This window comes from Coregonus lavaretus (genome assembly GCF_964263955.1).
Source record: "Coregonus lavaretus genome assembly, chromosome: 33".
Taxonomy (NCBI): domain Eukaryota; kingdom Metazoa; phylum Chordata; class Actinopteri; order Salmoniformes; family Salmonidae; genus Coregonus; species Coregonus lavaretus.
The window spans coordinates 18,449,472-18,470,040 of NC_140020.1; the positions used below are offsets into that span (position 1 = coordinate 18,449,472).

At 47.5% G+C, this 20,569-nt stretch overlaps 1 pseudogene across 1 annotated transcript in view; it reads left to right on the top strand.

The window, feature by feature from the left end:
• Window positions 1-1,187: 1,187 nt before the first annotated feature.
• The window catches only part of LOC311108170 (intraflagellar transport protein 172 homolog), a 37,337-nt pseudogene continuing 17,955 nt past the window's right edge, over window positions 1,188-20,569 (top strand). The window contains exons 1-26 of the transcript in view: window positions 1,188-1,436; window positions 2,097-2,766; window positions 2,852-3,666; window positions 9,026-9,157; window positions 9,342-9,454; window positions 9,548-9,587; window positions 9,700-9,769; window positions 9,821-9,934; window positions 10,029-10,116; window positions 10,283-10,497; window positions 10,626-10,753; window positions 10,894-10,985; window positions 11,210-11,371; window positions 11,887-11,939; window positions 12,157-12,254; window positions 12,617-12,705; window positions 14,194-14,306; window positions 15,266-15,411; window positions 15,765-15,918; window positions 17,160-17,250; window positions 18,064-18,148; window positions 18,604-18,695; window positions 18,786-18,863; window positions 19,001-19,249; window positions 20,040-20,118; window positions 20,300-20,420. The product of the transcript in view is annotated as an intraflagellar transport protein 172 homolog (transcript). The remainder of the gene's footprint in view (window positions 1,437-2,096; window positions 2,767-2,851; window positions 3,667-9,025; window positions 9,158-9,341; window positions 9,455-9,547; window positions 9,588-9,699; window positions 9,770-9,820; window positions 9,935-10,028; window positions 10,117-10,282; window positions 10,498-10,625; window positions 10,754-10,893; window positions 10,986-11,209; window positions 11,372-11,886; window positions 11,940-12,156; window positions 12,255-12,616; window positions 12,706-14,193; window positions 14,307-15,265; window positions 15,412-15,764; window positions 15,919-17,159; window positions 17,251-18,063; window positions 18,149-18,603; window positions 18,696-18,785; window positions 18,864-19,000; window positions 19,250-20,039; window positions 20,119-20,299; window positions 20,421-20,569) is intronic.

The window sequence follows — 20,569 nt, forward strand, 5'->3', positions numbered from 1 at the left end:
CCTTCATGTCTTAAAGTAATGACGGGCTGTTGTTTCTCTTTGCTGTTCTTGCCATAATATGGACTTGTTCTTTGACCAAATAGGACAATCTGTCACATCTACTCCTGAAACACCCTCTACTGCTCATCCTGTGTCTCCTTGACCTGCCACCAATCCCCCAGTACTCTCTCCCGCTCTCTCTCTCTCTCTCTCTCTGTGTGTGTGTGATTGTGTGGGCGGAGACAGGTGTGCTGGAGTCAGAGCAGATCCCCACCAGCTGCAACCTGTTCCATAATCAAGACCTCTACAAATACTCAGTCCTGCCACTTCCACACTGCCAGATCGTAATCTCTGCTCAGTCAGTCTACGGTTCTAGCCGTTTGTTACTATTCTGATCCTGTTATCATGTTGTGCCTGTTTTCCTTGCCTGACGCTGTTTTCAGCTACAGTTCTGCCCGCTTTGACTCTAGTTCCTGTCTCCAGTCCCACGTCTCGTCATCCTGCTACTGGATTCCCCACTCTACTACTCCCTTGGATTTCCCTCCGGACCTGCTCACCCTGTCTCAACCCCCTTCGCTCCAGCCTCAGCCTCAGCACCTGGTTTCCACCAGTTTTCCCCTGACCTGCACTCCACCTTCCCCCTGTGTTTCAATAAATACCTTGGTTACTTCATCCCAGTCTCCTCGTCTGAGTCTGCTCTTGGGTTCCCCTGTTCTACTCCGCGTAACAGTACGATCTGGCCAAAGAGATGAACCCAACAGACTCTGCTACTCTCCACCAAACCCTCGTCGGCCAAGGCGCCTTGCTCGAGCAACATGACCAAGCCCTGAAGACCCTTCTGGAGCACATCAAGGAGTTTTCACAGAGCCTGTCTGACCTACAGGGCCGACCTTTCGCCCAGAGCTTACAACCAGTTCCAAGTCCTTCTCCTCCGCTCTGGGAGCCGTTTGTTTCGACTCCCGAGCATTACGATGGCAAACTCGGAGCTTGCAGAGCATTTTTGGTACAATATTCACTAGTATTTGAGCAACAGCCCTACTCTTATGCTAGAGAACGGGCCAAGATTTCCTATCTGATTGGTTGCCTCCGTGGAGCAGCGCTTTCCTGGGCCATGGCGGTGTGGGAGAGACAGTCCCCCATCTGCTTCTCCTACTCCAGATTCACGGAGGAGATGAAGAAAGTATTCGACCCCCCGGTCTGCGTTAAGGATGCCGCTAAACGACTCCTGTCCCTCCGTCAAGGTCCCCATAGTGTTTGCTGAGATGGCATGTGCGTTCCGCACCCTCACTGCTGAGAGCGGCTGGAATGAGGAGGCCCTTCAGGGAGCATTCAGGAACGTGCTCACTGAGACCCTCAAGGACGAGTTGGTGTCCAGGGATGAGCCTGATGGACTTGATGAACTCATCTCTCTCGCTATCCGCATCGACAACCGTCTCTGTGAGCATCAGAGGGAGAGGGTAGGTAGGGTTGCATGTCACATAACATCCGCTTCAGTGCCTTGTCCTCCTTCTCCGACTGCATCCCATCCCCAGGCTCGTCCAGATCCTGAACCCATGCGGCTCGGCTGGGGCCTGTCTCTCTCCAGAGGAGAGGCAATGACGAATTGGCGCTAGGAGCTGCCTATACTGTGGCCAGGTTGGTCACTTTGTCTCCACTTGTTCCCTGCGTCCAGCAAAAGCGGGGGCTCGGCAGTAGTGGGGGATATACTGTTGAGCCAAATCGCCTGCCCATCTTCCCCCAGACCCCTGCTTGAAGGCAACCTCTCATCGATTCGGGCGCCAACGAGAGCTTCCTGGACCGAGGTGTCGTTACCCAGTTGGGCCTGGACACTGTCCCACTCGATTCACCCCTCGATGCCAACGCTCTCATTGGACAGCTTCTCACCCGTGTCTGTGAGAGAACCGTCCCTGTCATCCTGCGTCTCTCTGGAAATCACCAGGAAAAGATCAGTTTTCACATAATCGACTGTCCTTACTCTCCCCTGGTTCTTGGCCATCCATGGTTAAAGCTACACAACCCACAGATTGACTGGACCATCGGAAAGGTAACCACAGAGTTCATTTTGTCACTCTAATTGTTTACATTCTGCCCTTCACCCTGCCTTGTCTGTGCCCCAGTTCATTCCAGAACCTACGGACCTGTCATCAGTTCCTCCCGAGTATCACAATCTAGCTCCTGTGTTCCGCAAGCACCACGCTCTGTTGCTGCCGCCTCATCAGTCGTACGACTGCGCCATTGACCTCCAGCCTGGAGCTCCTCTCCCCAGTAGCCGGTTGTTTAACCTCTCTCGTCCCGAGCAAGAGGCAATGGAGAGGTACATCCAGGATTCTCTGGCTGCAGGATTTATCAAGCCATCTTCCTCCCCGGTGGGTGCTGGGTTTTCCTTTGTGAAGAAGAAGGATGGGTCACTGAGGCCGTGCATAGACTTCTGTGGACTGGATAATATCACTGTTAAGCACAAGTACCCCTTGCCACTCATCAGCTCTGCTTTTGTCCCCCTCCATGATGCCACGGTGTTTACCAAACTCGACCTCCGGAATGCCTACCACCTTGTCTGCATAAGAGAGGGGGACAAGTGGAAGACTGTGTTCAACACACCACTTGGTCACTTTGAGTATTTGGTCATGCCTTTTGGTCTTACTAACGCCCCTGCTGTTTTCCAGAACGTAGTCAATGACGTGCTAAGGGATGTGATTGGACCCTTCGTTTTTGTCTATTTAGATGACATCCTGATATTTTTTTTTTTAAGGACCCTGAGGCTCACCAGCAACACGTTCTTCAACGGCTGTTGGAGAATAAGCTTTTTGTTAAAGCTGAAAAATGTGAGTTCCATGCTGTCACAGTGTCTTTCCTGGGTTATATTATTGCACAGGGACAGTTATGTATGGACCCCGCCAAGGTCATGGCAGTCACAGAGTGGCTGTGCCCTCCAACCTGAAGCAGCTACAGCGTTTCCTGGGGTTTGCAAATTTTTACAGACGTTTCATCCGCAACTACAGCCGTCTGGCAGCACCTCTCACCACTCTCACCTCCACCTCCACCTCCACCTCCACTCCGTTCCACTGGACTCCTGAGGCAGAGGCAGCATTCCTGGAACTCAAGCGTCGCTTCACCTCCGCTCCGGTCCTTACTCAGCACGACCCAGAACTCCAGTTCATTGTGGAGGTGGACGCCTCTGACAACGGGGTAGGTGCTGTTCTGTCTCAACGTTCCCCCTCTGATCAGAAGGTCCACCCATGTGCATTCTTTTCCTGTAAGCTCTCACCTGCAGAGAGGAATTTTGACATCGGGAACCGGGAACTACTGGCATCTAAGCTGGCTCTGGAGGAATGGCGTTACTGGCTGGAGGGCTCTGTAACCCCCCTCATCGTGTGGACTGACCATAAAAACCTGTCCTACATCCAGACCGCCAAACGTCTGAACTTCCGGCAAGCCAGGTGGGCCTTGTTCTTCGGTAGATTCAATTTCACACTCACTTATCGCCCCGGTTCGAAGAATACCAAGCCTGATGCCCTCTCTCACCAGTTCACCACCGACAACACGGGTACCGAGCCAGAAGCCATTGTGCCATCTGCCTGCATCGTTGCCGCCGTCACCTGGGAGATCGAGTCCCGGATCCGCCAGGCTCAGCAGAACCAGCCTGACCCGGGTAACGGTCCTAGTAATGCTCTGTTTGTCCCAGATTGTGTTCGCTCTGATGTGCTTCAGTGGGGCCATTCTACCCACCTTACCTGTCACCCTGGTATGAACCGGACCCTTGCCATCCTGCGTCAGTGCTTTTGGTGGCCCACCATGGAGAGAGATGTCCGGGAGTTTGTCTCAGCCTGTTAGGGTTGTGCCCGGAACGAAACCTCCACTAAACCCACTTCCGGTCTGTTCCGCCCTCTTCCCATACCCAGTCACCCCTAGTCACACATAGCTCTGGACTGTCACATTACATTTACATTTTCATCATTTAGCAGACGCTCTTATCCAGAGCAACTTACAAATTGGTGCATTCACCTTATGATGGCCAGTGGGACAACCACTTTACAATATATACATTTTCTTTTTTTGGGGTGGGTGGGGTAGGGGGAGGGTAGAAGGATTACTTTTATCCTATCCCAGGTATTCCTTAAAGAGGTGGGGTTTCAAGTGTCTCTGGAAGGTGGTGAGTGACTCCGCTGTCCTGGCGTCGTGAGGGAGCTTGTTCCACCATTAGGGTGCCAGAGCAGCGAACAGTTTTGACTGGGCTGAGCGGGAACTGTACTTCCGCAGAGGTAGGGGGGCCAGCAGGCCAGAGGTGGATGAACGCAATGCCCTCGTTTGGGTGTAGGGACTGATCAGAGCCTGAAGGTACGGAGGTGCCGTTCCCCTCACAGCTATGTAGGCAAGCACCATGGTCTTGTAGCAGATGCGGGCTTCAACTGGAAGCCAGTGGAGTGTGCGGAGGAGCGGGGTGACGTGAGCGAACTTGGGAAGGTTGAACACCAGACGGGCTGCAGCGTTCTGGATGAGTTGTAGGGATTTAATGGCACAGGCAGGGAGCCCAGCCAACAGGGAGTTGCAGTAATCCAGACGGGAGATGACAAGTGCCTGGATTAGGACCTGTGCCGCTTCCTCTCTCTCCTCTGCTCTCATCCATGTGGTCCTCTGTAGCTCAGCTGGTAGAGCACGGCGCTTGTAACGCCAAGGTAGTGGGTTCGATCCCCGGGACCACCCATACACAAAAATGTATGCACGCATGACTGTAAGTCGCTTTGGATAAAAGCGTCTGCTAAATGGCATATTATTATTATTATATTATTATTCCTGTGTAAGGTAGGGTCGTACTCTGCGAATGTTGTAGAGCATGAACCTACAGGATCGGGTCACCGCTTTGATGTTAGTGGAGAACGACAGGGTGTTGTCCAGGGTCATGCCAAGGTTCTTTGCACTCTGGGAGGAGTTGTCAACCGTGATGGCGAGATAATGGAGCGGGCAGTCCTTCCCCGGGAGGAAGAGCAGCTCCGTCTTGCCGAGGTTCAGCTTGAGGTGGTGATCCGTCATCCACACTGATATGTCTGCCAGACATGCAGAGATGCGATTCACCACCTGGTTATCAGAAGGGGGGAAAGGACAAGATTAATTGTATGTCGTCTGCATAGCAATGATAGGAGAGATCATGTGAGGATATGACAGAGCCAAGTGACTTGGTGTATAGAGAGAATAGGAGAGGGCCTAGAACTGAGCCCTGGGGGACACCAGTGGTGAGAGCACGTGGTGCGGAGACAGATTCTCGCCACGCCACCTGGTAGAAACGACCTGTGAGGTAGGACGCAATCCAAGAGTGAGCCGCGCCGAAGATGCCCAACTCGGAGAGGGTGGAAAGGAGGATCTGATGGATCACAGTATCAAAGGCAGCAGATAGGTCTAGAAGGATGAGAGCAGAGGAGAGAGAGTTAGCTTTAGCAGTGCGGAGAGCCTCTGTGACACAGAGAAGAGCAGTCTCAGTTGAATGACCAGTCTTGAAACCTGACTGGTTTGGATCAAGAAGGTCATTCTGAGAGCGATAGCAAGATAGTTGGCTAAAGACGGCACGCTCAAGAGTTTTGGAGAGAAAAGAAAGAAGGGATACTGGTCTGTAGTTGTTGACATCGGAGGGATCGAGTGTAGGTTTTTTGAGAAGGGGTGCAACTCTCGCTCTCTTGAAGACAGAAGGGTCAAGGATGAGTTGATGAGCGAGGTGAGGTAAGGGAGAAGGTCTCCGGAAATGGTCTGGAGAAGAGAGGAGGGGATAGGGTCAAGCGGGCAGGTTGTTGGGCGGCCGGCCGTCACAAGTCGCAAGATTTCATCTGGAGAGAGAGGGTAGAAAGAAGTCAAAGCATAGGGTAGGGCAGTGTGAGCAGGACCAGCGGTGTCATTTGACTTAATAAATGAGGATCGGATGTCGTCAACCTTCTTTTCAAAATGGTTGACGAAGTCATCCACAGAGAGGGAGGAGGGAGGGGACATCTGCTCCTGCAACACCCTCTACTGCTCATCCTGTGTCTCCTTGACCTGCTGCCACTCCCCCAGTACTCTATGTGTGTGTGTGTGTGTTGGAGTCAGAGCAGATCCCCACCAGCTGCAACCTGTTCCATAATCAAGACCTCTACAAATACTCAGTCCTGCCACTTCCACACTGCCAGATTGTAATCTCTGCTCAGTCAGTCTACGGTTCTAGCCGTTTGTTACTATTCAGATCCTGTTGTGCCTGTTTTCCTTGCCTCACGCTGTTTTCCTCTCCGCTACAGTTCTGCCCGCTCTGACTCTGGTTCCTGTCCCACGTCTCGTCATCCTGCTACTCTGTCCTGGATTCCCCACTCTGCTACTCCCTTGGATTTCCCTCCGGACCTGCTCACCCTGTCTCAACCCCCTTCGCTCCAGCCTCAGCCTCCGCACCTGGTTTCCAGCAGTTTCCCCCTGACCTGCACTCCACCTTCCCCCTGTGTTTCAATAAATACCTTGGTTACTTCATCCCAGTCTCCTCGTCTGAGTCTGCTCTTGGGTTCCCCTTTTCCACTCCGCATAACACTATCTTCTGTATACCACCCCTACCTTGTCACAACACAACGGATTAGCTCAAACGCATTAAGAAGGAAAGAAAAGGCACACCTGTTAATTGAAATGCATTCCAGGTGACTACCTCAAGAAGCTGGTTGAGAGAATGCTAAGAGTGTGCAAAGCTGTCATCAAGGCAAAGGGTGGCTACTTTGAAGAATCTCACATATAAAATATATTTTGATTTTTTAAACACTTTTTTGGTTACTACATGATTCCGTATGTGTTATTTCATAGTTTTGATGTCTTCACTATTATTCTACAATATTGAAAAGTAAAACACAACCCTGGAATGAGTAGGTGTGTCCAGACTTTTGACTGTACACCAGATCGTCTGGCCAGGGTTGTGGGTTCGATTCCCATGGGGGGCCAGTATGAAAAATAAAAAAATAATGTATGTGTCACGATCGTCGGGTACAGAGGACCAAGGCACAGCGTGGAAGGTGAACATATTTTATTAAATTGAATGATAACACGAACAAAAACAACAAACGATAACATAACGTGCCGTCCAAAGGTGCAAACCACAAACCAATACAGGAACAAGATCCCACAAACACTGTGGGAAAACTGGCTGCTTAAGTATGGTTCCCAATCAGAGACAACAAGCAACAGCTGATTCACGTTGCCTCTGATTGAGAACCACACTGGCCAACATAGAAACACAATACTAGAACAAACACAAACGAAAACTCACACCCTGGCTCAACATACTAGAGTCCCCAGAGCCAGGGCGTGACAGTATGCACTCACTAACTGTAAATCGCTCTGGATAAGAGCGTCTGCTAAATTACTAAAATGTAAAAAAATTAAATAATAATCTTCTACCTTATGTTATTTATTTGTGCAACATTGATATTGATTACAGCATGTTGGGTTTGGACGGAGTTTGCAAGAAAGGCATTTCACTGTGCTTGTGCACGTGAGATTACAAACGTAAAACCTGAACACGCAACGGTAACCAGGGAGAACGGATGTTTACCAAAATGTCTGCCTCCCTTATCAATCAGTCTAACTAACATAAACAGCAAGAATTTAGGGATTCTGTTATATTTTCTAAAGACTACACATTACAGCAGTTACACAGATTATTCTAGATTTCAACCATGCAACTAAAACATAATACGCTTTTAACGCTCCAAGTAAGCTTCACCGTTACTAGCTAACGTTAGCCACCACATCTAGCTAACGTTAACGGTTAGTAGCTACTGTAGCAGTAGCTAACGATAAATCAAATCAAATTTTGTCACATGCGCCGAATACAACAGGTGTAGACCTTACAGTGAATTGCTTACTTACAAGCCCTTAACCAACAATGCAGTTTTAAGAAAGAATACCAAAAAAATCACAAAAAATACAATATAAAATAATACAAAATAAAAGTAACAAATAATTAAAGAGCAGCAGTAAAAATAACAATAGCGAGGCTATATACAGGGGGTACCGGTACCGAGTCAATGTGCGGGGGCACCTGTTAGTCGAGGTAATTGAGGTAATATGTACATGTAGGTAGAGTTATTAAAGGGACTATGCGTAGTGTGGGGATCTATTTTCTTACAGCTAGATGTGATGCCTAGCTTAGAAAGAATACATGAATGATTAAACATAATAGGTTTGTGCTGTACTGATATAGATTGTTTAACATAACAAGCTGTGATTAATGTGAGGAACCGTTAGGGGGTAGGCTGAGAGACTTGTGACTCACACACACACACTGCCTCTTTGTTAAACCACTCAAGGACATGTGTACTGTAACAAAAACAACTAATGCCCTGCAACAGGGATGCGCCAGGGGGATGGGACCAGCCTGAGCGCCAACGAATGGTTGGGTAAGTTTAAACCACACCCAGCCTCTACTCTGTCAGGCCCAGCCTGGAGCAGGAACTATCTCTGTCAAAGTATTAAAGAAGAACCTTGGGTTGAAAAAGTTAGTTCTCTGTCTGCCCTGCGTGGTGTTTCAGTGAGCCCGTATATACGAACATCATATTTACCATTCAAGTGTTTGCATTAATTAAAATACTAGTATATCTTAAAAGACGTGTGTTCACCTCTTTTGTTCCAATACCAGATTCGAATTGACGCAACTTGACAATAGATAATAAACAGAGTAGCAGCAGCGTAAAATAGGGGGAGGGGGGCAATGCAAATAGTCTGGGTAGCCATTTGATTAGATGTTCAGTAGTCTTATGGCTTGGGGTTAGAAGCTGTTTAGAAGCCTCTTGGACCTAGACTTGGCGCTCCGTAATGCTTTGATGACTAACATTAGCTTGCTGCTAGCTAGCCCTAGTATCTAGTTAGCCTCAGTATGTGTCCTTAACTAGATAGCTAACTACCTTTTTACTAGCTAACTTATGTCAATTTTCTTCAACTGATGGCCCCGTATGCTTCAGCAGTGCAGTGTGTGCCGTGTTCACTGAGGCTACAGCTAGCGTCATGTGAAGTATACTGACATGTTATCCAATTTGTTGTCCATTTACCACGGGAGGGTGCTGCCAAAGTGACTTGTATGACATGGGCACCGAATAATATAAAATGTGTTGTATGCACTGTGGACAGAGTGGTCTTACTGTACGATGAGAACAGGGATATGTTCTCTAATAACCCTGCAGACTCTAAGGTGAGTAAGCACCACAGTCGTAGTTTGACTATCACATGTTATCCTCTCATCAATGATATACACAGCACTTTGTGTCAGGTCAGTTTGATACCGGAAGCTTTTCCCTGAAATACTCAAACACAGCTTGCAGCTGAAGTTGTATCTGATCAGTGATAATGTTCTTGTGATATTTATCTTCTTGCAGTATGGAAAGAAGACCTATGTTGTCAAGGCCATGGCATTTTCTCCTGACTCAACAAAAATTGCCATTGCTGAAACTGATAACATAATTTATGTCTACAAAATCAGAGAGGAATGGTAAGCATAACTTCATACTTCTCGTAGTTGTATTTTGGCTGGGTTTTTATTCACACCATCAATTGTGATGCTTCTTTCTTATTCCTCATACAGGGGTGAGAAGAAGGTCATCTGCAAGAAATTTGTACAGATGGTAAGTAATCACACATTTCTGTGATGCAGTAGAACTATGTTAAAACTCTCTTTTTATTTATTTATTTTAATCAACAACATTCAATTTAAAACACATCTCATCCTGTTTTTAGAGTGCTTTGACATGTTTGCAATGGGCGGCAGAACACGCTATCGTTTTTGGTTTAGCTGAGGGAAAGTTAAGTCATTTACACAATCACAATTTTTTTTATTGACAGTATTTTTTATTAACAGAAAGTTCAATGATTTCTCGGAACATTGTGTTGGATCTTCGCCTTGCTAACACAAAACAAACAAGTCATCTACAGTCTACGGAACAGATTCCTACCTTGTCTCGTTGACATGAAAGTAGGTGTTTTTCTTGTTCTTTATTTCAACCTTCTCACTCAAAGTTGTACTCTGTGGTGGTGATCACAATAATAGTAAACTCCTCTCTGTATAGTGTCTCTGGGAAGGGCATCCTCTCAGGTCATGGAGACGGGACTGTTGTGAGATATTTCTTTGACGATGAAGGATCAGGAGAGTCTCAGGTACTGTACCCAATATTATCATTTCAATGTGTCCCTGGGAATTTTCTCATAATGTTCCTTGGGTGAAACCTTTTGCTTTTACATTTCACAGTTAAAATCTTATCAGGTAGATGTGCATTGATGCATGTTGTGTATTGATGTGCATGTCTCTCCAATCTTTTTGCAGGGCAAATTGTTGACCCACCCTTGCCCACCATATACCTTGGCATGGGGAGCCAACAGCGTCATAGTGGCTGGATGTGACAATAAGATAGTGGCCTATGGCAGGGAGGGTCACATCCAGCAGACTTTTGACTACAGCCGAGACCGCTCGGAGAAAGAGTTCACTGTGGCCGCCACCAGTCCCAGTGGACAGTCTGTGGTCATCGGCAGCTATGACCGGTCAGTCTTCATTTTGATACATCAGTATTCAAGTAATAAGCATGATATTACAACCTCATACAGTATCTTACATTGCTGGGAAGTTCTTCTGGGTGATAAGTTGTTTTGTTCAAATTATGTCATTTCAGATTGAGAGTCTTCAACTGAGGTCATCGGAAAGGAGCATGGGACGAAGCATCCCCCAAAGAGATTCCAAACCTGTACACCATTACTGCCTTGACCTGGAAGAAGGACGGCTCACGCCTCTGTGCAGTGAGTAACCATACACGAACGAACACACCTGTTCGCAACAGTCATGCCATACTTGATTTAGCTCCCAAAGTACTGTGGAAAGTAGGCTACAAGTTGCCTTTCACAGCTTTTTGTAATTTTAACTTTTGTGACGGCTTCATAAACATGTTTTTGTCAGTTTGGAACAGTTTGACTGCTGCCTACGGAGGAGCATCTACAAGAACAGATTTGAGATGACTTATGTGGGACTGGGTCAGGTACGTTTTGGTATTCACCACCTTCAGTTCAGAACGAAAGGGGGTCACTTCAGTTCACCTGACAGGAAAAGTTCTACTTGAGTCCTTGAGTTGTGGCTCACAGAGATTGTTGTATTGAGCTGCGCTTATCATCACACCACCCTCTGTGGACTCAACAGTTCTTCTCAGCCATGTCACTTGATTCCTTGAGGCTCTGTCTATCTAACTGAACAATGTCTCTCCAGGTGATTGTAAAGAACCTGTCCATAGGGATGCGGGTTGTACTGAAGTCCCACTATGGCTATGAGATAGACGAGGTGAAGATCATGGGGAAGGACCGCAACCTGGTGACCCACACCTCTGATACCCTGCTACTGGGAGACCTCTCCTCCAACAAGCTCAGTGAGGTATGATGGTCTGGCCATTCACTGGCAGATAGGGGTTATTTTATATATGAATTGTGGATAATCCTTCACTATGGTCATTATTTCTTCATTTGCAGACTAGAATTTGAAGTGAGCAGTTGGAAGTACTAGAAAACGAATGTCATTGCCCTTGCTGATTGGTGTCTATTGTAGGCCACCATCCCCTCCTCTGTGCGAAGTCTCAACATTAGGGCCAGAACAATAACCGTGTAACTAACGGTTATGGATGAAGTTCCAAGGACCTGTTTTAAAATGTTCTAATTAAAAGTTCAAGGGCTGTCATGGTTCAGTGTGCTAATCCCTGTTTAATTGAGAGTTTTCAAGGAGCCTTCCTACACTGGAGCTGGAGTGCTGATGTTGGAAATTAAAGACATACACGATAACAGCCCTGGCCCTGGCTGCAGTATATGTGTGTGTAATATAGTGTAAGTCAGGGAGCGACTCCCACCGCGCTTCACCTCAGGTGAACAAAGACCCCTCTGCTGTTCTTTTTTCAGGTGGCATGGCAAGGCTCCGGGGGAATGAGAAATTCTTCTTTGAAAATGAAACGGTACGATTCCCTTCTTCTTTCCCTGTTTAGCTTTGTCTGCAGTTTTTATGTGCTGTTGTGAGGAGTTTTCAGCCGCTGCTATCCCAACTTATGAATAAGAAAATACACGTCATGCACCTGTTAACTGCCTGTCATTGCTTCTTCAACATAGGAATTCTGAATTGTCTCCTAGTAGGGAGGTAGGGAGTCAGCTGCTGACTGTGATGTGTTGTGTCAGATGTGTACAACGCTGGGGCGGACAACACTGGTGGAGTACGGCAGCAACGACATCCTGGGATCAGTGAGAACTGAGTTCATGAACCCACATCTCATCAGGTTGGCTTTCACCCATTCTCCTCGTAATACATATTTTAGAGCATTTGATATAATAGACCTTTTTGCCAGTCTACTACAGTAATGTGAAGAATGGTCGCTAGGTGGTAGTGTTGAGCTTTGGTTGTAGATGACAGTCAGGCATACCTAGTTTGAATGCATAAGAAGGGAAGTGTTTTGCATACAGCTGTCAAGACAGTTTTCAGTGGACAAAGTTAGTCATTACAAATCCATCCTACTGTATTTAGGCTGTCAAGATTGTCAGATTGGAGTTATTTCTGTGCTAATGGTTGGAGGTTCAGGCTGGTATTAACATTCCTCCTCTGCTCCCCTATCTGTCTGCCTCACACTGTCTGCATCTCTAGTGTTCGTCTCAATGAGCGCAACAAACAGAAGGGGGTTGAAGACAGCAAAAAGTTAGCCTACCTGATTGACATCAAGACCATTGACATTGGTAAGTGTGTGTGTGGAAGGTGATGCTATGAATACGTATGATGCAGAGAGTATGCTCCCTGAAACCGAGGACATGAAGACATGATTTCTGTGCTGCAGAAATTATTTTTTTCTGGTCAAGGTCAAGCCAAGGTTATGACTGTGGTGCTTGTTGACTGTAACTTTTATTCTCAGGCCAAAGATACATGGACTTTGTTTTTTCCAGAAATGTAATAATAAATAACAAAATCTAGGCTATTACTATCTATTGAAGTTATTTGCATCCAACTTGCCTGTGTGAAGTAACTGCTAAATCTTTGAACTAAAAGTGTCTGCAACATTCACTCCCAGCCCCAGTTCCAGCCCTCCATTCCACTCTTATTGTAGATAAATAGTGTCTAACACACAAAGACGCTGACTTGCCCCTTTTTGTGATGGATGATCCCCATTCATGTGGATTCAGGCGGGCGCTGCTTAGAGCAACTTGGTCCCCACGTTGCTTTAGGTATTGATTAGGTAAACGACTGTTTGATTGTAGCGGCCCCACACCATCCCCCTCTTCCCCCTCTCCTTCCCTCCCTCCCCTGGAGCAGCCTGAGACGCTGGGCCCTGTGAGGGCCAGTACAGAGGGATACTGAAACAAATGGGCATTTGCCGCTTTCTGAGAACGATGCCTTTCAATTAGGTGTTGACCCCACAGCGGGCCGGGCGTGCGGGGTGGCGGGCGGTGGTGTTGAGTCTGAATCACCGCCCAAGCTGCGCTGAGCTGAGCACCATCTGTCCAAGCCCTGTCCTTTTCCTGTGCTAATTAAGTCCAGGGATGTCCTTCTGTCGGCTGCCGAGCTGTTTTTTTTCTTCAGGTGGTGAAAATGAGAAACAACCTCCAACCAATTTATTTCTTCCCCTTGAATGACAGGAGCAGTTGTTGTTTTTTCTTGTTTTTTTGCTCCCTCCCTCCCTCCCTCCCTCTCTCCCTCCCTCCCTCCCTCCCTCCCTCCCTCTCTCCCTCCCTCCCTCCCTCCCTCCCTCCCTCCCTCCCTCCCTCCCTCCCTCCCTCCCTCTCTCCCTCCCTCCCTCACTTTGTCAGTTGTGTACTTAAAACCTGCTCTGAAAGTGTAAATTGGAAAATGCTTTTTTATCCATGTTTCTCAGAAGCTTAATTACAGAATAAAAGGCAAGCCAGGCCTCTCTGTCAAATGATTTATGAGAGAATCATAGATATGTTTGTTAGAATGGATGGATGCTGACTGAACATTGCCGTATTCATATTGCATCATGGCTTTGTTCTGTTAGCCCATCAGTCACAACATATCTTTATTTTATCTCTTGTCTCTAGCAGATGGATAGCGATATAATGTGTCTTTAAACGTGATACACCACCTCTCTCCTTAGTACAAACACTCTGGAGTTGAGAATGTTTTCTCGCTCTGCCGCCCATCAGTGATTGATACTATGGCCTACAGGCACAGCTCAGGTAATAATCTCCTCTCGCTCTCCCTCCCACTCACAGTGGATCTGGCCGGCGGTTACAACCTGAGAACCATCAGCCACGACTCCAAGATTGACTGGTTGGAGCTCAACGAGACGGGGCACAAGCTGCTTTTCAGGGACAAGAAACTGCGGGTGAGGCAGCAGCAGCAGCTCAAAGTAACGTGCTGCCTAGAGCTATGCCTGTTTGATGTGCTCGCTCTGGGGCAAAGGATGCCAAGCATTTTAATTGGGAATCTCTTCGGGAGCTTCTGACTGAAAAGTGACTCATTTTACTCATACACTGAGTGTAAAAAACATTAAGAACAGCTTCCTAATATTGAGTTTCACCCCCCCCCCCCCCCTTTTGCCCTCAGAACAGCCTCAATTTGTTGGGGCATGGCCTCTACAAGGTGTCGAAAGCGTTCCACAGGGATGCTGGCCCAGGTTGACTCCAATGCTTCCCACAGTTGTGTCAAGTTGGCTGGAGGTCCTTTGGGTGGTGGACCATTCCTGATACACAGGGGAAACTGTTGAGCGTGAAAAACCCAGCAGCGTTGCAGTTCTTGACACAAACCTTTGCACCCGACACCTACTACCATACCCCGTTCAAAGGCAAATCTTTTGTCTTGCCCATTCCCCCTCTGAATGGCACACATACACAATCCATGTCTCAATTGTCTCAAGGCTTAAGAATCCTTCCTTAACCTGTCTCCTCCCATTCATCTACGCTGATTGAAGTGGATTTAACACGTGACATCAATAAGGGATCATAGCTTTCACCTGGATTCACCTGGTCAGTTTGTCATGGAAAGGTGTTCATAATGTTTTGTACACTCTGTGTATGTTTCGCTATGGTTTAGAATTTGTTGTAGATGACCCAGTAGACCTTGATTTTTTTGTTTTGAAAGGTGCATTCCTGCTCTGATTTGAGTTTCTTTGAGTAACAGGCCTGTTTCATGTGTAATTCCTTGCATCACTGCCTAATCCTCTACACTTTCTAACTCTCCTCCCCTCTCTCCCTCCATCCCTCAGCTCCACCTGTATTTTACATTTTAGTCATTTAGCAGACGCTCTTATCCAGAGCGACTTACAGTTAGTGAGTACATACATTTTTCATACTGTATGACATGGAGAGCTGCGTTAAGACCACAGTGTTGAGTTTCTGCTCCTAAGTGCAGCGGGTTTCCGGCAGTGAGGTAACCTGTGTGTGTGGTACAACATCGACAGCCCAGAGAGAGCCACCATGTTCCCCCTCAGAGTGAGAGAGGGCAAGGGGGGAGCGAGAGAGGTCCTGGCCAACTCGTGCTACTGTTCCCACACAGTAGGCCAGCTGGCAAGGCCAAGCGTCACCTCGTGGCTGAACTACTGGGCTGACTCCACTACTTTCTGTTTATAGACCAGACCGTGAAGTTTAGTACCCACTTTAACCCAATGTGACCGACTGTGTGCTGCTCTTCTTTTTCACCCCCCAGCCATTCAGAAACATTCTTTCCTAATGCCTGTGTTCTCATTGGCCTCCTCTGTCTTGATGATTTGATTTGATTAGGCCTCAGAATGCAGAGCTATAAGGGCTGAGAATAGGGCTAATTTAGCATCTCTGTGTCTCCAAAGGGGGATATAGTGGATCTGGAGAGGTCCAATGGTAAGACGGAAGTGATCGTGACTGAGGGGGTCAACACTGTGTCCTACACTTTGGACGAGGGCCTTATCGAGTTTGGAACAGCTATTGACGATGGAGTCTATTATAGGTTAGTATCTCTACCTTGTAAGAATGCAGTGTTTTTTTTGCAATGCACAAAAGTGGCAGCTAGTGTCAAAAGAGAATGTATTACAATATATTACTGTACTTGTTGCTGAATTGGTTTTGATTAGATCCCTCATTGTGCAACATCCATGCAAGGGCGGAATTCATGTGGGTTTAAAATGGAACTGTTTTGGTATGCATTCCACACTCATTTTGAAAGAAGTGCTTTGTCGCCTATTTGAAGTGTATATAGTCTATTTCGACAACCAGAAACTTTTTTTGCTTGGCCAAACAGTCACCGTATAGCTTCAAAAATAATGATGTGATTCTGTTTAATCTGTTTTTACTTTAATCTTTCTTTGTGGATCGTCCTGCTGTGTGTTGTCACTGTGGATCGTCCTGCTGTGTGTTGTCACTGTGGATCGTCCTTCTTTGTGTTGTCACTGTGGATCGTCCTGCTGTGTGTTGTCACTGTGGATCGTCCTGCTGTGTGTTGTCACTGTGGATCGTCCTGCTGTGTGTTGTCACTGTGGATCGTCCTGCTTTGTGTTGTTACTGTGGATCGTCCTTCTTTGTGTTGTCACTGTGGATCGTCCTTCTTTGTGTTGTCACTGTGGATCGTCCTTCTTTGTGTTGTCACTGTGGATCGTCCTGCTGTGTGTTGTCACTGTGGATCGTCCTTCTTTGTGTTGTCACTGTGGATCGTCCTTCTTTGTGTTGTCACTGTGGATCGTCCTGCTGTGTGTTGTCACTGTGGATCGTCCTGCTGTGTGTTGTCACTGTGGATCGTCCTGCTGTGTGTTGTCACTGTGGATCGTCCTGCTTTGTGTTGTCACTGTGGATCGTCCTTCTTTGTGTTGTCACTGTGGATCGTCCTTCTTTGTGTTGTCACTGTGGATCGTCCTTCTTTGTGTTGTCACTGTGGATCGTCCTGCTGTGTGTTGTCACTGTGGATCGTCCTTCTTTGTGTTGTCACTGTGGATCGTCCTTCTTTGTGTTGTCACTGTGGATCGTCCTTCTTTGTGTTGTCACTGTGGATCGTCCTGCTGTGTGTTGTCACTGTGGATCGTCCTTCTTTGTGTTGTCACTGTGGATCGTCCTTCTTTGTGTTGTCACTGTGGATCGTCCTGCTGTGTGTTGTCACTGTGGATCGTCCTGCTGTGTGTTGTCACTGTGGATCGTCCTGCTGTGTGTTGTCACTGTGGATCGTCCTGCTGTGTGACTCACGTGTTTGTGTGTGTGTCTCTTCCTCAGAGCCACAGCGTTTCTGGAGATGTCGTCAGAGACGGAGGCCATGTGGAAAACTCTGAGCAAACTGTCCCTGGAGGCCCGCCAGCTCCACATCGCAGAGAGGTCAGCACAGTTGGGGGCCACACACACACACACACACACACACACACACATGCCATTGTGTGTCCCCCAAGGGTGCTCAGCAACACTAGGCTTATCTTCTAATGCAGTCCTTTCTATACCCCTCCCTCCCTCCCTCCCTCCGTTTTAACTTCTGAAAAGTGACTTGTTTCCTGTGAAGATGTTTAGCTCGGAGCAGCCCCATCACCTCAGTGTTTTTCTGAGCTGTGTGTGCGTTACTGGGGGGCAGAAATAGTACAAAGCCAAGCAGATCACTCAGAGCTGAGAGTACCCTGTAGTACTCATGTAGAAGGATGTGTCCCTGACTAGAAAAGTATCTCTCTTAATAGGACACTTAGCTTAAGTAAGCACCACCAGAGCAAGTTTTTGTGATTTTTCCCTTTTATAAGCGTTTTATTTGTATTTTTGGGAGGTGAAAGTTAGATTTGACTGTAGCATGGCATCAATAATGCAACTAGCATTTGTTATGTATGGGGTTTGATTTGTATAAATGCAGGAAAAAACTGTTTTGTCTGGAGAGGAGAATGTAAATGAAGGAGGGTGGTTTGCTAAAAAGAGATGCTCAGCTCCTCTTTTGATGGCGAACGCAGCTTATTAGTGTGATGCACCTTCTCTGAAAGAGCTGGTAATACAGCTGGCCCAAGTTAGAAGCCATTGAAACATTATTGTGTTAACCCTGGCACTGGAGCATGGCTAAAGGCTGTTGTTTTAGAGGTTTAAGAGTTTTTATCTGTAAACATTTGTTTTTGCTGCACCCTCAGTGTCCCTTAAGCCATTTTTTGGTGTTTATTTTAGGTGCTTTGCTGCCTTGGGGGATGTCTCCAAAGCTCGCTTTCTGAACGAGACTAACAAGATCGCTGATCAAGTCTCAAAGGAATACGTACGTACTGTAGTGTGTGTTGGTCTCTCCCCTGAGTAGTGATGGAGGCTCTAGTTTGGGTCCGCTTGAGTGCTCCGTTGGAGGCAACCCAATCCAGGTGTCCCATCTGGGGCCACAAGGCTGAGCCCTGGGCGTCTGTTGGGGACCCTGTGTGGGTCTCTATGGCCCCTGGAGTGTGGGCAGCCGGCACACTGGCACCCCCCAGCCTGGCACCCCTGTCTGCACATCTGTTCCCTGGCTGGCCAGGCCATTCAATCAATCCATTACATCACTCAACTCCGCTGGGCTATTAAACCCCACGTATACTTATCACACACACCTCCAGCACCTACCTGTTAGCCATTGTTGCAGGGGCCTGCTAGCTAATGCACAACAGTCTGCACCAGTCTGCTAGAAACAACATTCCATTTAGTTGATCTTACCTGTATGTGATACTTGTCTTGTGTAATCTCCAGGGTGGTGATGGTACAGAGTTCTACCAAGTCAAAGCACGCCTTGCCATGCTGGACAAAAACTACAAACTGCAGAGATGTACTATATGGAGCAGGTAAGAGAACATGAATCTGGAGAGTTTGGTCTGAGACTTGCAGAGACTCCCAGCCTCATATATAATGAAGTGTTGTCGTGTGCTCTGTAGAATGCCATTGATGAGGTGATGGAGATGTATCAGGAGCTTCACATGTGGGACGACTGCATCGCTGTGGCTGAGGCCAAGGTAAACCAATACTGAGAGACTGTGGAGTACTCTGTAGTACCCAGGACATCAGCTATTTACAAAAGCCCAATACAATACTTTTTGAAACAGTAAAACATGGACCTTGAACTAGACTCACAGTCTCTGTGTCTTCCCAGGGCCTCCCAGAGCTGGACAACCTGCGTCGCAGCTACTACCAGTGATTGATGGAGACCAACCAGGATGAGAAGGCTGGCGAGTTCAAAGAGGGGGAGGAGGACTTCAAGGGTGCCATCAACCTCTACCTCAAGGCGTGCCTACCAGCCAAGGCCGCCCGATTGGCTATGAGCCGTGAGGAGCTGGTCTCCAACATTGACATCATCAATAGAATCGCTGCTGCCCTCACCAAGGGAGAGTTCTACGAGAGGGTGGGTGTCATGACAGCTGCAAAGTCACACAGCGAACTCATTGGCTGCTATTTACATTACACTAGGCTTCTTCAAGACAACATTGCTTATCTTCCAGCGACAGAGGAAAAGTCTTAATGAAATGAGATTAGAGGTTGTTTAGATCCCCTCTCATGTGCTCCTAATGGAGAAGTTCTGAGTGAATCGGCTTGATTGTCTGGCAATGTGATTTGTGTGTGATAGAGAAGTTGGCTTGTCTTTTGTGAGGCAGCAGAAGTTGGTGCAGAGAGAGACAGATGTGCAGTGTTCTAGCTCTGTGTACACCGTAAGTCTCGGTGCTGATTAAGATCTTACTCAGGGCCATAGATGACTCTCATCGGAACAGATGTCAGGGAAGGTGTCTGTGCGTCTTAATAAAGGATGTGCTGGGAGGGATGTTAGTCAGCCCTCTGTTTTCTCTCTCTCGATCTCTCTGTCTCTCTCTCTCGCTCTCTCTCTCTCTCTCTCTCTCTCTCGCTCTCTCTGTCTCTCTCTCTCGCTCTCTCTGTCTCTCTCTCTGTCTCTCTCTCGCTCTCTCTGTCTCTCTCTCTGTCTCTCTCTCGCTCTATCTGTCTCTCTCTCTCTCTCTCTCTCTCTCTCTCTCTCTCTCTCTCTCTCTCTCTCTCTCTCTCTCTCTCTCTTGCTCTCGCTGTCTCTCTCTGCTCTTGAACCATCTGGTTATGGACCAGAGGTCCTGAGGTGCTGTAAGTGACTAAATGAGAGGGAGGAAGTTGAGCTGAAACTAAGTAACTTTCCTCTCTCCTATTATCAGGCAGGAGATCTGTTTGAGAAGATCAGGAACAACCAGAGGGCTCTGGACTGCTACCGCTAGGGCAACTCCTTCAGGAAAGGTAGGCCTGACACAGCACTGGGAGGTTGATATATTAATTAACATCACCTATTGGGTAGTGGTTGGGACAAGTTAATGGCCTAATCTTTATGTTGTTGATGGTGGGTTTTATACTGGTTTAGAGAATTAATTGTAAACTGTATTGATGTGAATGTAACTGTGACGTCTTTCCCTGAGCGTAGCTGTGGAGCTGGCTCGTGTTGCCTTCCCAGCTGACGTGGTGAAGCTGGAGGAGGCCTGGGGAGACTACCTGGTCCAGCAGAAACAAATGGACGCTGCCATCAACCATTACATTAAGACTGGGTGAGTCAGCACTGCTGTCTGCCCATCAGTTAATACAAGGAGGGAGGGAGAGAGAGGGAGGGGGAGAGGCATAGAGAATGAGGGAGTGATATAGAGAGAGATAAGGAAAGAGATCAAAGGAGTGGGAGACAGGATGAGTTGGTGTGAGG